Raw genomic sequence first — 15,229 nt, 5'->3', positions numbered from 1 at the left:
TGCTTGTGCGTTAGCAGGATTTTGCAAAAACGATTTAATTGATTTCTATCAAATTTTGTGGAGGGGTGGGACATGACCCAAGGATGAACCGATTAGCTCGGAGCGGATGCAGAAATTCTTCTTCACCTTCTTTAACACAGTGAGATAGGGTGTTAGCCTTGGCGGAGGTATGTGCTGTAACTGTCAGCGGTTGAATGCACTAATGCAGTGTGTGAAGCAGGTGTGGGTTTGAGACAAGGTAAATGTTTTCTCACAGTGGTACAAAGAAATGACACAGTTTGCATTGCTGAGCCGCCAGTTATGGATTGGTTGCTGGGTTACATTTATGAATGTGTAAATAAGATAGAGTGATGCTGTTGTGAAGCTATATTGACAAAGTATTGGCACTTATTCACATGGCTGTGACAGATGAGCTCACTGTGCTGTTATTTGTCTTTTACAGTGACAATATGAGAAGCTTGTAAATTTTCTATTTTAATGCTTTAATTTCCACCTGAAATCCTTAATTAAGAGTCTGAATTCAAATCCTGTCTGGTGTTAAAAAGATGTTCTCTTAAACTATGAGGATGCAGTTCCAGCATCTTGAAAGCGTCTGCAGATGTAATGGCACCTGATTACTTTCATCAACTCTTCATTAGTTATGCTTTAATCACGGATCAGAGCAGCTGATGCACCTGGGAGGGAAATGGTCTTAATGTGGCTGCTGGCAGAGATGAGCTCTCCAGCTGTTTGCTGCCCTCCAAAGCTATCAGCCCTCATTTGAGCCAATTGCCCTGTGGAACTAAATAATCATACCTGTAATAACCTCACACAACCTAAAATGCAGCCGTGTGCTTGGCCTGCTTCTGCTCTCCTACATTCTCTTCCTCTCTCTGTCTCTTCTCTGGCCCAAATCTCAAAACTGCTGTGCAGGTCTGTGTGGAAATGGCAAACTGAGGATGATTAATTTCAGACTCAGGTATTTGTCCTGTATTTTGCAGGTTAGCTCACATGGTTTGACATTCATTTAAATTTCTACTTTATCTTGATTTTTTGTTTCATCACAGGACAACAGTTAATCAGCTTTCTCGCTGTGATGGACAGTAAATAAATAATTTTACACAAAATTAAACATTAACTCAGATCTTCTGGACTGACATTGTTTACAGCAGCAATATATATTGATTTGTGTGCCTCTAAAGGAAATAAATTTTGTGAATTATGCATTAAAAAGATTTGATTATCTTCAGAATGGGTTTCTCGTAAAACTTTACCCATTAACTTCAAAACAGATGGCATAACGTGTGTTTTCTCAAGCAATAAATTTGACTGGTTCCTCTGTCAGCAAAGTGAGTTATAAAAATATTTGTTTTTTCCCTGAACAATGCATTTTCATGTGCTCGGAGTGAGAGTTTACTACACTGACGATATATAAAATGTTATGATGTAAACAGGAAATGACATGCTGGGAGTGTTTTGAAAAGTGTTTACTTAATTATGATTTACGTGCAACATAGTTATCTCTCACACTGAGGATCCCACATTTCGTTACATTTAAAGGATGCTGAGATTAGCATACTTTACCTGCGTGTCTTGATTGCAACTACAGGCTTTATTAATTACAAGAGTTTCATGTAGAGATCCATTTAGATGTTGATTAATATTAAAGAGAGTCTTTTTAATCCTTAATAAGTGCACAACATAATGTTGCTCTCAGAGAGCCGCAGTCTGGTTTGTCACATGACTTCATGACTCGGATGCACCCTCGGCTTGTCCAGTGGCGTTCTTAATTAAAAGAGTTTAAAGCTTAAACTTTTCTGGACAGCTTCCCCTTCCCTACTTTGCCTAACAAGGTTGGTATTCCATTTCACTTGGGAGCTTTCGGATATATTTTGGTCTCTGTGGTGTGATGAGGTGCCAAAACTACCAGGGGAAGGTAGCTGTGTGGAGAGTCTGTCAGTGTGCGAAGGATCAAAGCCATTTGCAAAGAGCACACACACATCAAACACAGCCCCGCAACGTGTTACCTAGCAACCCCAGACCAGGTGTTGCAGAGAATAGGAAATATTGAAGCCCACAGTCTTCCTGTTTTCCGCAAATACAATTTTAAAGGAAATCGATAACGCCGTGAATGTGGACTGCATGTGAGAGGAGTGAAAGAGCTCTTTTTTTCTGCACTACGGAGACAACAGAGGCGCCAAGAAGATAAGAGTGTAATATAAAAAACTGGGACAGGCAGAAGGAACATATGAAGGGGTGACGCATATCCTTTGATGGATCACAATAATAATGTCCATATCCTGTTTGTGTAAGGAAATGCACACTGAAGTGAGCAACAAGAAAAAGTGACACACACACACAACTCACACACACACACACAACTCACCAAAGAGAGAAGTGTGATAAGTGAAGCCAGAAAGGCCCAATTCCACTGAGTGGCCATGTCAGAATAGAGTTAGGCAATTAAGTGTGATGCAGCACAGTACTGAAAGGGTGCAATGCTTTGAGCTCCAAGGTGAGGCCACTGGGTCCTCGGGCAGCACAGGAAGCCCTTTATCATGATTAGAACACAGCTGTCATATTAGTGGGAAATTAAGCTGCGCTATAGTCGCAGGGTTTAACAAGACTGAGCAGCAGGCATGGGCGCCTGCTGTTAGCGGCAACAACTGTATCAAACCCCTGGCACTTTGTGAGGTCACATCCTCCACGGTGAAGTCAAGCATAAGGGATGATGATGCTGTAATGTTGTTTGAAATGCATCACTAGCTCCGCGATGCAGGTGAATTTATGATTTGGGGACGCTAATAACTACAGCTCCCTTGCCTCTTGTCACAGCGGGGCAGGTTAGCTTTATTTACCTGCAAATGGTGATGGTCATTGCGGGGAGCTAATGTGAAAAGCATCAGGAACAATATGTGCGCAGAGCCCCCTCAGGAACACTTGAGGGAGAGACCGCAGAGAGTGATGTGGCAAACGCGGCCGTCCCAGCTTGTCTGTCTTCGCCAGCAGAAACAGGTGTAAGCTGTGAACGTGCTTGATGAATGTTCTCTTTAGTGCCGGTGACTGACTGCCCTTATTCAAACAGCAGACAGCTCCTCTGGCTAAGTACTTTGGGAGCAGATACTGTACATGGCTCACACAGGCATACGGTGCAACCAGGCAGACACACAAACACAGATACAGGAACACGTGTGCAAATAAAGACACATGCAGATATTTTTAACATGCGTCTGCATCACACAAAGCCCCAGTCTACCTCACTTTGATAAGGGGACGCACACTGGGAACATGATCACTGATAGATTTTGTTTGTTGATGATAAGAGACATGAACACCCTACCTGCAGCCTCCCCTGGTGTGCTGTGCTGTGCTGTGCTGTGCTGTGTGTGTGTGTGTGTGTGTGTGTGTGTGTGTGTGTGTGTGTGTGTGTGTGTGTGTGTGTGTATGTGTGTGTGTGTGTGTGTGTGTGTGTGTGTGGGAGAAATAAATGCATCCATTTTGATAATTATTATGCTGTGAGTAGCTGCGAGAGGATACAACCTCGTACATGACAACTTAATCAAGCAACACAAGGACAAAAATAGGATTAAAGACGGAGAGGGAGAAATGTGAAAGACTTCTCTCTCTTTTCATGATCTATGAATAGAGTGTGAAACAAAAGGACAGCAGAAGATGGAAGGCCTGCGTGATGGAGACAGACTGCTCCCCTCTGGGCTGAAGGGATGACTGACGGAAACACAGGGTCGTGATCTGACGTCCTCCTGACAAAGGAAATAAAGAGTCACATTTAAACAAAGACCTCCCCATCTGAACGCGGCTTTCATATCACTCAGTCTGACTATAAGAAGCATGAAAGGAAAATATACTCACATATACATCAAAAGCCCGAGCAAACAAATCAGCAAACATCGTGTTTTTGAACGGTGCATGCGTTATTACTTTTAGGTTATTGCTTTTTCTTTTCTCGACTGTCCTCTGACCCCTTCTGTCCTGAACTTTTATTTTGTTTCATTTTGATCTTTTTTTTTTCAATGGTATTCACTTAAATATAAAGCTAAAAGCAAAAGTTAGAGCACAAAGGGAAATAGTAGCAGTAGTGTACTATCTGCAGGCATTAATTTCCTTCAAGCTATACCTTGTAGCTAAACTGATATCGATGAAATGATAAACAAGATGTGAATGGGAGATAATGAGGCATTCATAAAAATTGTCTCTGGTGTAGTGGGCTGGGGAGCTGCATGTCTAGCGGCCTCTTGTAACCTTTGCATTGACACCCTGCCACATGTCCCAAAGAAACCAATTACTCCTTTGTCTGAAGCTTCTCTGCAGCTCAATATTCCAACTTTTATCCAAGCGTGCGTTGGTCCAGTACAGTCCTTATTCACTATTCAATGACTTCATATTCCTTCTTTAATCTCACACATTTGATGGGTCATACATAGCAATGTTGCTTGCATTATTTTTTACTTCTGCACTGATGAATTAAAGATCCTTGGATCTCTGAAATAATAGGCAAGTTAAGAAAACACAGAGGGTTTGTGAAGTGCAGAGATGTGAAGCTAATTCGGTTAGTGTGGAACATTGCTGCAAAAACAAACCAACATATTAACATGACTGGTTCACTTGGTTCAGCAGGACAGCTGACAGGAGCCTACACCTACAGTGTAACCCTGCGCACAGTAAACCCAGCATTCTCACGCTATGTGTATCCATGCAACACGTTACATAATGAAGACTGAGCTGCATTAATCACTGTTATACCATTTTCAGTCTTCATATAAAGAAAAAGGTTGTCCTCTAGGTTTTAATGGATAAAACAATAGTAGTAGTATTTCCACAGCAAATAAAGCGAGAAGAATACTAGACTCACTTTAGTTGCCTTCAAAAGCTTCTCGTGGTCTGCAGCATGAAACCCTTTGAGAGTAAGACTCTTCTTGATCTGCCTCCATACAACTGAGCTTTCCACTGGGGGAAAACTCTGGATGCATATTTAGCTTTGGTTGTCACAAATTCCACAATTCAGAACCAGCCAGCAGCAGTGTGGTGTCTGGCAGGACGGTCTCTGTGGGTGTGTGAGCATGAATGTGATTCTCTGTAATATTTTATCTTTATAGCGGATATATTTTTATCTTTGCTAAGCAGCGCTCAGAAAGAGTTTCATTGTTGCTGTTATAACGGTAATTTTGAAGTCAGCTTGACATCATTACGTTTTTTAAGATAAGGACTAGACCTTAAAAAACACTGGGCCAAAACTGACCCAGTTCACATGATAGTGGGATAACTTCACAAGAAAACCACACAGTACAAGCAGCTCTTTTGATCCTACAGCTCAACAGGTCTAAACAAGCCATTGGTTCTGGGTGAACTGGTCTGGTGGTGCCATATGGGTTCAATCTTTGCCACTGCCATAAAAGTTATGTTTTTATAACGGCTCTGGAGGAAGAGTGGGTCCTCCTCTAACCATAAGTCTTGGATTCGATCCCCATCTCCTACAGTCTTTTAGCAAGACCCTTACTTGCACTGATTGGAGGTGAAAAGGAGGCAAAGGTTCACCACTGAAATATTTGCATATGTGTGAAATTTGGAATGAATCTGGGTAAACGAGCAGATCTTTTTCACTTTCTTTTACATAGTAAGATAGGACCTTGGCCTAGGTGGATATATGGGTTCTCCGAGGACCTTTCTAGATATCCACTTAGTGTATTCTCATGCAAGCCTTAAACCACGGCCAGCATGGATGAAAAAAAACTCCACCATCCCTCCCTCCCTCCCTCCATCCCTCGATTCATCCATTATCTATACCGCTTATCCTTTGAGGCTAATGGTGGACTGGAGCCAATCTCAGCTGAAACTGGGTGAGTGGAGGAGTACACCATGGTCGGCAGCATATATCGCACTGCCGTCATACAGAGACAAACAACCGTTCACGGTCACATTTACCCAATTGGTAAATTTAGAGTCTCCAATCAATCTAACCCCAATCATATCTTTGGATTGTGGGAGAAAACAAGAGAACCCAGAGTAAACCTACACAGACACAGGGATAACATCCAGACTCCACACAGAAAGGCTCTGGCTGGACTGGGATTCAAACCATGAACCCTCTTGCTGTGAACCAACACTAACAATGACCACACCATCTGATATTTATAATCGAATGCATTGTTGTTGTTTTTGGCCTGTCTAACAAAGTACTTGAAAAACTTGACAAACCAAAGTTTGTCACATCTTCACGCCAACACGAAAACACAAAAAAATCAAACAGCATCTTACATTGCCGACTATGGCCTCATACAGGGTAGTGATGTTAGAGAGAGGCACAGAACCACAGTGGTGGTGGTGGATAGATTTATATTGTCTGACAGTATGTATCTTGAGGCAGAGAACGTCTGGCACCTCAAACACTCAGCAGTCTTGTATCAATATACAGTCTAGCAGGATTGTATATTAATGTAGAGCCTAGCAGGACTGTATATTAACGCTGTATGAAGGGCTGTTCTGATAAGGAAATCATACATACGGTATGCAGGCCATCCTAATGTGATTCAGCATTTTGAGTCCTCTCATTTCTCATTCACTCTCTTGCTGTCATACACCTCTTTTTTGAGGGACTCTTCACCTGAAGTACAACATGATTGAAAGCTGTTGTAATTCTCAGGTCCACAGTAATAAACCTGCTTCTTATTCAAATCACTTTTCCCTAGATGTCCCTGTGTGATATTAAATTAAATGAAAAATGAATAACTGCTACATGCATTTAAAATGTTTGTATTTGTAATATAACATCCCATGCTCTCATTTACATCACTTCGTGGAATAATCTTGTACGTTGTTTCAAAAAAGAGGGCTGCTTTGTATTCTTGTGCTATTTTCAACCCGCTTAAAATACTTTTTGTGTCACTCGGGCATAGGGACAAGTGCAACAAGCTCTAAACAACATCTCTGCTTGTGAGCAGATTCTTGCTCCATCAAACTTTTATCACCCAAAAGTGGTGTCATCCTCCGATCTAACACATTCAGGACTCTGCCCAGTTTGTCACAGAGAAGGTGGATAAAGTAGAAAAGTGAAGGTTTATCCTATTGGAATTAAATTTTATTATATATTGGGAGCAGCTTATATGATATGACATGACAGGTAATGTTCCTTATGACTCCTTTGTCATAAATGATCCCGTCCTTTTTTTTTCCATGAACAGCATATCACCAGCAAATGATATTACAAAATAGCAACACTTCCTCCATGCTACAAAAATCTATTAAGGATAAAACAACCAAGAAGAACAATACTATTCTGATGGATGGAGGTTGTACTGCTCATTCTGATGCATTTTGTTTCCTGTATTTTTACCCATATCTGACCTAACAAAGTACATTCAACATTCAACCTCCAGCAGAGTCTGTAAAAGTGCTTCAAGACAAAATATTTGGAGAAACGTATTCATCTGTGTTGGTTATTGCATGAATGCAAAGCAAAAGCTCAGTTGTTTGTGCTGTCACTTCACAGCAGGACCCCAACCTGACCAGCTGGGGCTTTACTGTGGGGACTTTCTATGCTCTCTTTGTGTCTGCGTGGGTTTCATCCTGTGGCTCCTGTTTCCTCTCGCAGTCCAAAACCTGCAGGTCTTGTGAATTGTAATCATGTGTGTGTGTAGTGGGTGTGAATGTGTTTGCATATATGTGTTAGCCCTGTGATAAACAGGTGACCTGTGCCGTACAGAGTGTGTAACACCTATAGGCTGCAGCCCCCTGAGACACTTAGCAGGATAAGAGGTGATGGTCACAGGCTGGATGGATGTTGCATGTCAATATGCATCGATTTGATCATGTAAGAGAAGAGTGTAAGAGTCACACTTAAGCGTTTTTCACCTTTGAAAGAAGTCAAGCAAATCATTTTTCCTTTCCAACTCTCATTGAACGCCTTTAAACCATATTTATAATATTTAATCATTTAGCACAGTTTACTATGGTATATCATGCACAGTTAAAAATGCAGAGATGAAAGACGTTTGTAGATTCTTACTCAAGCAAAAGCAGCAGTATTACAATGCAGTATATAATATGATTAATCTATTATATTCAAACATATTCAATGTTGATATTGAATAATATAAGTGTCAAACTTAAGAAGTTGTAGTAGCCAGAGACCACTTAGTGTTAGATTGATGTGATGATCTGATGAAGCAGCTTTTTAATGATGTTGGTTGTTATGATTCTATACTGACGCAGCACTTTAGTTTTCAAAGTAAGAAACAGAGTTGTGTGTTTTACTTAATTTTCACTGAAACCATCATACGAAAAAAAAGTTAAGCATCTCCGTCATTAATGCATATGATTTGATTTTGGATAGTTATCTTCTGCACAGATGCAGTCAGTGTACAACTTTTCAGATTAAATTGGGTGAAATGTAATTTTCATGGGCAGCCTGGAAGATTAATGTCTAAAATGGATCTCAAACAGTAAACTACATACTAAATGTTTCCGGTTTAAACCACTCTCACTCTCTTTTTATGCCTGTGTGGTATTTACTGTGTATGGGTCTTAATTGTAAATGGGTGAGTGTTTAGGACACAAAAGCGCATAATTGACACCCGTGTTCTTCCCCTCAGCCCCGCATCCTGCCACTGCGGCTGCACCGAGGGAAAATTCACCAAATGGCCACTTGTGGCCGCGTAACGGCATCATGCTATGTCAACAATCACGTCTGAATTATGCAAAAAGTGGGTAAACAACAGACTGAGGGCCACAAATTGGCTCAACACCAGCTGTCTAATTAGCTTTGTGCTGCTCTTGAAAAGCAAATAAACAGTGAAAGCGGCACGGTCTGAAATGCCAGGCATTGGTTCTAAGTGTTCTGTTCCCCCCAGATCAGATGGGGCTCTCCAATTCTGCTTGCACAGAGAGAGAGGGGTTTCAAATAAGACACACAGATTAGATCATACGTACAAGTCCCCAGAAGCCTTTGTGCAGTTATTTTGGAAGCACTATAAAGACTCACAAGAGACTTGGGTGGAATTTACATTTTAATGAAGCCTTAGCTGATTGCTACTACGTGGCGTTCGTCGCAACTGCCTCGTTTAAGCTTACGTGGAGCACATACACAGGAAGACAGCCTGGTGCACATTTGCTCACACAGACCTGCAAACACACACACACACATAAACACACACGCCCCACTAATTTAACACACTCCTGCTGAGAGGTTGTTGCAGAAACAAACTGTCCTGTAAACACAAGGGGAGAGCAGCGAGTGTACCCAGGAGTGCACAACATGACAAAACACTATTCTCTCCCAGCACAATATGGCTGTGGAAAAAACAAACATTTGCAACAATTTTCCTGTATTAGAAAAATAGATGTCTTTTATATTAGAACAGGAGGAGATCCAGTTAGAAAAACATTTGTGGCAACGGGAAATGGGATCATTATTTTTTTTCTTGTGCACAGTGCATTGACAGGCACAGCGATGAGTAGCAGGAGCACCGTGACAAGTGGCACAGTGACGAGTGTTACTGACGAATTTTGCTCGGCAAAAGACGACATGTATCATGTCAGAATCGTCAGGACTCGTCACTTCACTGTCATTTAGCAGCAGCTCGTGTGGGAGTGAGGACAAATCCCCATTCCTGCGTCCTTATCACGCCGCAGTCGGAGGCGTAACAGTTAGTCACGTACAGTGGTGGCTGCTATTCAACAGTCACCACTAAAAAAAGATGGTAGTGATGGCAACTCGGCCATCAATGACATTTTTGTAGGGCAACATTAAAACAGACTACAAAGGCTGTTTCATGCTGTGAGAAACAAATGTGGCATGTGCTGTGGAACAAGAGTCCTGGCACTGTTTTAAAAATGATCAGCGCCTGCCTTGTAAATGGCACAGGCTCGTGGCTACATCCAGAACGGGAGACATCTTATCTGCAGCACCCCCTCTTATCGCTCAGCCCCAGTGGAAACTATTGCCAGGTAGCAGGTTGTCATATGACACACAGCGCTGTGACAAGCCAAAGCTCAGTGTAGTGTGCCACACCACTGGCAGCTCCCATGTGATAATACAAAACACAACAGCACTGCAGGGTCTCAGATAGCACCAACGGGAAATATGAACCCGGTGGTGATTTATATCTGCCTTATTAAAGAGCTGACCTTGACCATGGGGAAAACTGGATTAGTCAGATTTTTTTTTTTACTTTAACAATTTGTAGAGATGATGTTATGCTGTTGAAATGAAGAGCCTCTTCCTTTTCATGCTCTCTATTTTCCTCCCTTCGCTTTTTCTGTCTTGCATTTACGAGCATCCAGTGTTCATTGTCCTGTTAAACAAAAGGAAAAGCTGATGCAACAGTCTGTGGCCAGGCTTCTCTCCTCGGCACAACATAAACACAGCAGACACTGACTCGGCACTCACTGTCGGGTAACACTGCTTGAGCAAACAGCACACACGCGCCAGCCATGCTACCTCGGTCGTAGACAAAGCCTTGCAAAATGTGATTGAGGGGATAAGTGCATCCCTCAGACTGCAGCTCATGGCAGGTATAAATCCTTTTTTTCTCAGAAAGAAGCACATGAGCATGTCATTTTTGACTTTTGGAAGATGAGTGTGAGGAGGCTTTTTGTCCAAGACTGGGCTTACATTACCCTGCTGTTAGGGGAATCTAATAAACATAATTAAACTTAGGTAAAAGAACCCCCTGGCTCTTTTATCGAAGAAATTTGTGGTATTTCTCAGATATCACAGAGTTATAATAAGCGGACCAGAGAGAACAAACCCTCACTACTTGCAATAACCTTGGTGATGTTGACCGGGGTTCGGTTAAAATCCCTTTTGAACACTAATAATTGTAGAATGAGAAGTGATAGTCTCAAAGGATAAAGGCCATTTCTTGAACAAATGAATGGACATCAAATTGACCTTACATTATGAGGTGACTTCTCTCCTTCCTCTTCTCCCACATGGAACATTAGCGCTCCTTTTCTTTCACCCTCTTCATCTCCTCTCGTCCCCCTCTTTTCTCTCTCATTTCCTCCTGTGCTCTCTACGTGGCTGGCTCCTTTTTCCCTTACCGTTAGACGTTATCTCAAAGGCCAGATCACCATGGCAACAATTAGTCACATCGTCATCGCCCACACTTGTATTTGATGGCTGTTTTTATTTTGGAGGGTTCTGTCAATGCACCCATACCTCACTGGCGGATCGCCAAGTAACCTGTTATGGTGAAGAAGGAACAATGTTGCCATCTGTTGGATCCACGTGTTTGCACACAGCGAGCGACTTTCAAAAAACACCCCAGCGTTCCTGTGATGTCTCATGACAGCCAATCACATGCCAATTAAGATCCTCAGTTGAGACCAGGAGCTGAATGGCTCAATCTTATTTCACTAGTTTGAAACCCACCTAAGCCTCAGGACCTTTTTGAAATGCTCATCACGCACCATATCACTCCTTCCCCTTTTAAAATAATCCTAATGGAAAACAAAGATCCTATCTCCTTCTGCTTTCTGATATAAAATGCAGCCATACATACATAATGGTGGTGTGATACCAGGTTGACTCTGGTAAAAGTAGAGTAGGAGTAGCTTGATGGCAGCTTGGGTAATTTAACATGGAAAATATTTGGGCTCACGACCAGGACTTACATTTATTCATCAGCGCCTGCCATATTGTATATCTCCAAATGAAAAGAGTGCTGTCTTGCAGTGGAGTACCGACTAATGTGAGAGATAATATATTGGCTGAGATTTTGGCTGAGTGTTACCCTTGAAATCTTGGATCTGTTTCTGCTCTCTGGAGGCGCTAATTAAGTTTTTTTTTCCTAAGTCTTACCGTTAAGTGATGTAATACTTCATAGTCACAAATAATTTTTCATGTGGGACAGATCGTTGCTCACTCACATACTCGCCAAGAAAAGGATGTCAGAGTGTTTACCTACTTCATCTGGGTTTCTTCTCCAGAAAGACAGATTCTCCTCTGCACTGAGGAACAAGGCTGCTTCTCAGAGAATGTGCAATAATTTAATGATTGAAAAAGGTAAATGAACTCAGGTCTGCTGGGGGCATTTCTGCTGTCTCACCACAGGTGGGGACCCCTGCTGAGACACAATCCTTGAGTTGCATATTAATTATTATCCTGCAGAGATTGTTTAGTGAGCGATCTCATTCAACCTCTTTATAGTCGCCTTTTCAATATGGGTTATCCTCTAAAGATAAATGTTGCAAGGACCAGTCACTGGCACACAAATGAGTTTGCTTTCAGGTCTCCACCAAGGAAAGACAGCAGCTTTCCAGTTCTTGGACCATAAAGCTCTGCTGTGGCTCGCCAGACACTGGGAAATAAAAAAAGACAATTGCTCTGCAGACCTGCAGATGCTCAATGGTCTTCTGTATATTCACTGAGAACAGTCTTCATCTGTGCTCATGTGCTGCAGGAAAGGAACAACAGTGTCACTATAATGTAGTCGTGAATGTAAGCAAAGGTGTCATATATAAATATGATGCATATATATATGTATATATATATGTAAATATATAGAGAGACAAGAATAAAATTCAGTTGTTTCTACAATTTATAAATGTATATTACCAGCTTAGGTCTTATATCCTTCAGTTTAAAAACATGCTCAGCTGCTCCTTTTGGTTTACACTGAGATTCAGCACCAGACCATTAAAAATAAAAAGGTTGTAGATTGTCTTCCATTTCATTTACTGTCAAGTACACTGCATTTTTAAAGTTTCTTCACCAAAGTGCTGCTATATTTGGCTGCATATTGTAGCACGACACACGCCATGAGGTAAATGATCCCCAAATTCGTTGGCTTAAAACTCTGTGAAAATTTCTGCTTTGCAAATTAATGCAAGCACCTCGTTTCCTTTCATTATTTATTCATTAGGAGCAAATGTTTTTCTCTGTATCCATGCAGAAGCTTTTTCCCTTTCATGGGACTAAGATACAGTAAACCAGTGTTATTTTACTAAATAAAAAAAGCACTGAAGAAACACTTATTAATGTTTGAAGGCCATATACGCTCTATACAAATACCAGATTGAAAACATTTTCTTCACACAGAGGGTTAAAAATAGTTTCTGACTTGTTTTCCCTTATTGCTGACTTTTCTGTGTCAGGAAAAAAGCCTATTTCAGTTTTTTTCGAAAGCAGATTTACATAATGTTTTATGGAAATTACCAGTAAAAAAATGCTTCAACTGTTGATCCTTTGCCAGTCAGTTATTCAGGGAATGGGTTCAGATATCTTCAGATATTCTAAATATTAGTCCAACATTACATAACTGATGGAAACTACTTCCAGACAGCTTTGAGTTGTATCTGATTTAGGACCCCACAGGTTATAAACATTCATTATAGCTCCTGTTTTTTAGTAGTATTGAACTTAATCTGATCTTTAAGAATAAGTTTTCAAACATCGGTAGAAAAATATTGTTTATTTGCCTTTAATGAACTCTCGGTTAAATTTGCATTCTTTAGAACAGCTGCTTTTGCCAATTATCTACAGTAACTCATCACCCCAGTTACCAGACCCTACACAACCCCATTTAATTAAGCCAGAACGAGATCCTAACATAGACAGACATTGTTAAAGCCTTTCCCGAACCTTTAAATGTCTGGTGTGCTAGACGTCCTCGAGTCTGCATTGATCCTCTTGGGTACATTAACCTATCAATGCAGTAGATAGTGTGCATTATGATTAAGCACATGGAAAACATCCACGTTCCTCACTCAGAGGTCAGAGAGAGGCAGCTTCAGTAAACCACAAAGCACAGCATGCATGGAACAAAGCCCTGGCATTAATATTAATGAGATAGACTTATATGCCGTATCTATCATGGAACAAAGATACCCTGATTAAGTGTGGCCAGCAGTATCATGGGGACTATTAAGCCTATGGCACATTTGGACTATATAAGTGGGTCCAGGGTATCGACAGGGACACATGGCTGGACAAGGAAATAGCCGTCCGTTGCAGCACGATATAATTAAAGTGCAGGGGGCGCTTGTGGCATCGGCGGGCTCCCTGCCACGTTTCCCATTGACTTTCAACTGGACGAGGAAGGTCAGCAGCAAGGTGTTTAGAGCAATCTCCACAAATTGTTGGACTGAGGCTTGATAATCTCCAAGGCTTTAATGGATCTCAGATCTGTTTACCAAGTGAGTGCACCTTACAAAGTCATTTGGCAATTGTTTTACCCTCTAACACAATAATAGAACTGGAATTGGCTTTTTGATCAATGACATCAGTGGTTAAGTTGATATATTCAATAAGCACGACAACCTTGAGCCTCATAGAATTACTGCGTGCGTGTTTGTGTGTGTGCACCTGTGAATTACAGAGGGAGGTGGGTGTTCTGTTTGTACTGTACCAATGAACTGTACAGAAGAATTCAGGCTTTTTGTTTTGGAGGCATTTGTTTCTAATTTTCTTTCCAATCTCTCATTAAGCTGCTGCGAGCATGTTTGACCTGTAGAATATTTGTGAGTGAAATCTATTTACATACACAACACTGTGCATAATGTGCACTGTGTTTATCCCACTCTCCTCAGACAGCTGATTATCAGATTGAAGGTAACTGTAATTATCAATTGGGTGCACAGTTGTGTTGAAATAGTGAGGGAGATATGGAGAGAGCTCAGCACTGTCTTGTCATGTATAAAACGGAATTTCTACTGAGTAAAAACAGTGAGTTTGAGGAGGAGAGGGACTCTGGACTCGCTGCCTCTGAGTTGATCTGAGGGCTGTAATGTTTCCTCTGGTCTACTCTCAGGCATTAATGGTTGAATGGATAGGATTGGACATGCCTGAAGACTAAACCAGCCTCTAGATCTGCTCCCAGCAAATCTCCACAGCCTGCATCTTAAGCTTAAATAAGCACTGTGGTCACTGCCCTCCCGATAATTTAAACAACACCCAAGTGTAAAACCTCCTCCCTCATTTGTAGCTCATTTATCAGATAGTTATGCGGTTTGCTAAGACAGAGACGAACCAAAAGAGAGAAAGGGAGAGGGTGGGAGACAGGGAAGGAGGGAGACCGCTGCACTACACAGGCAGCCTTAAATAATTTCACTTCTGTTGCAAAATCTCTGACAGGAAAAATGCGACTGTAATATCCACATTATTTGAGGAGCCAACAGCTAATAGTTATTGATGATTATTGCCTATAAGAGTGCAAGAGTTCAGTCTCTCGCTGGCTGTCACATGGGGGGGGGGGGGTTGGCTATTGTTTCACAAGTCTTAAACAAGAACTAC

Source organism: Paralichthys olivaceus, chromosome 9, assembly GCF_024713975.1.
Source record: "Paralichthys olivaceus isolate ysfri-2021 chromosome 9, ASM2471397v2, whole genome shotgun sequence".
NCBI classification, from domain to species: domain Eukaryota; kingdom Metazoa; phylum Chordata; class Actinopteri; order Pleuronectiformes; family Paralichthyidae; genus Paralichthys; species Paralichthys olivaceus.
Note: the sequence above shows the minus strand (reverse complement) of the source record.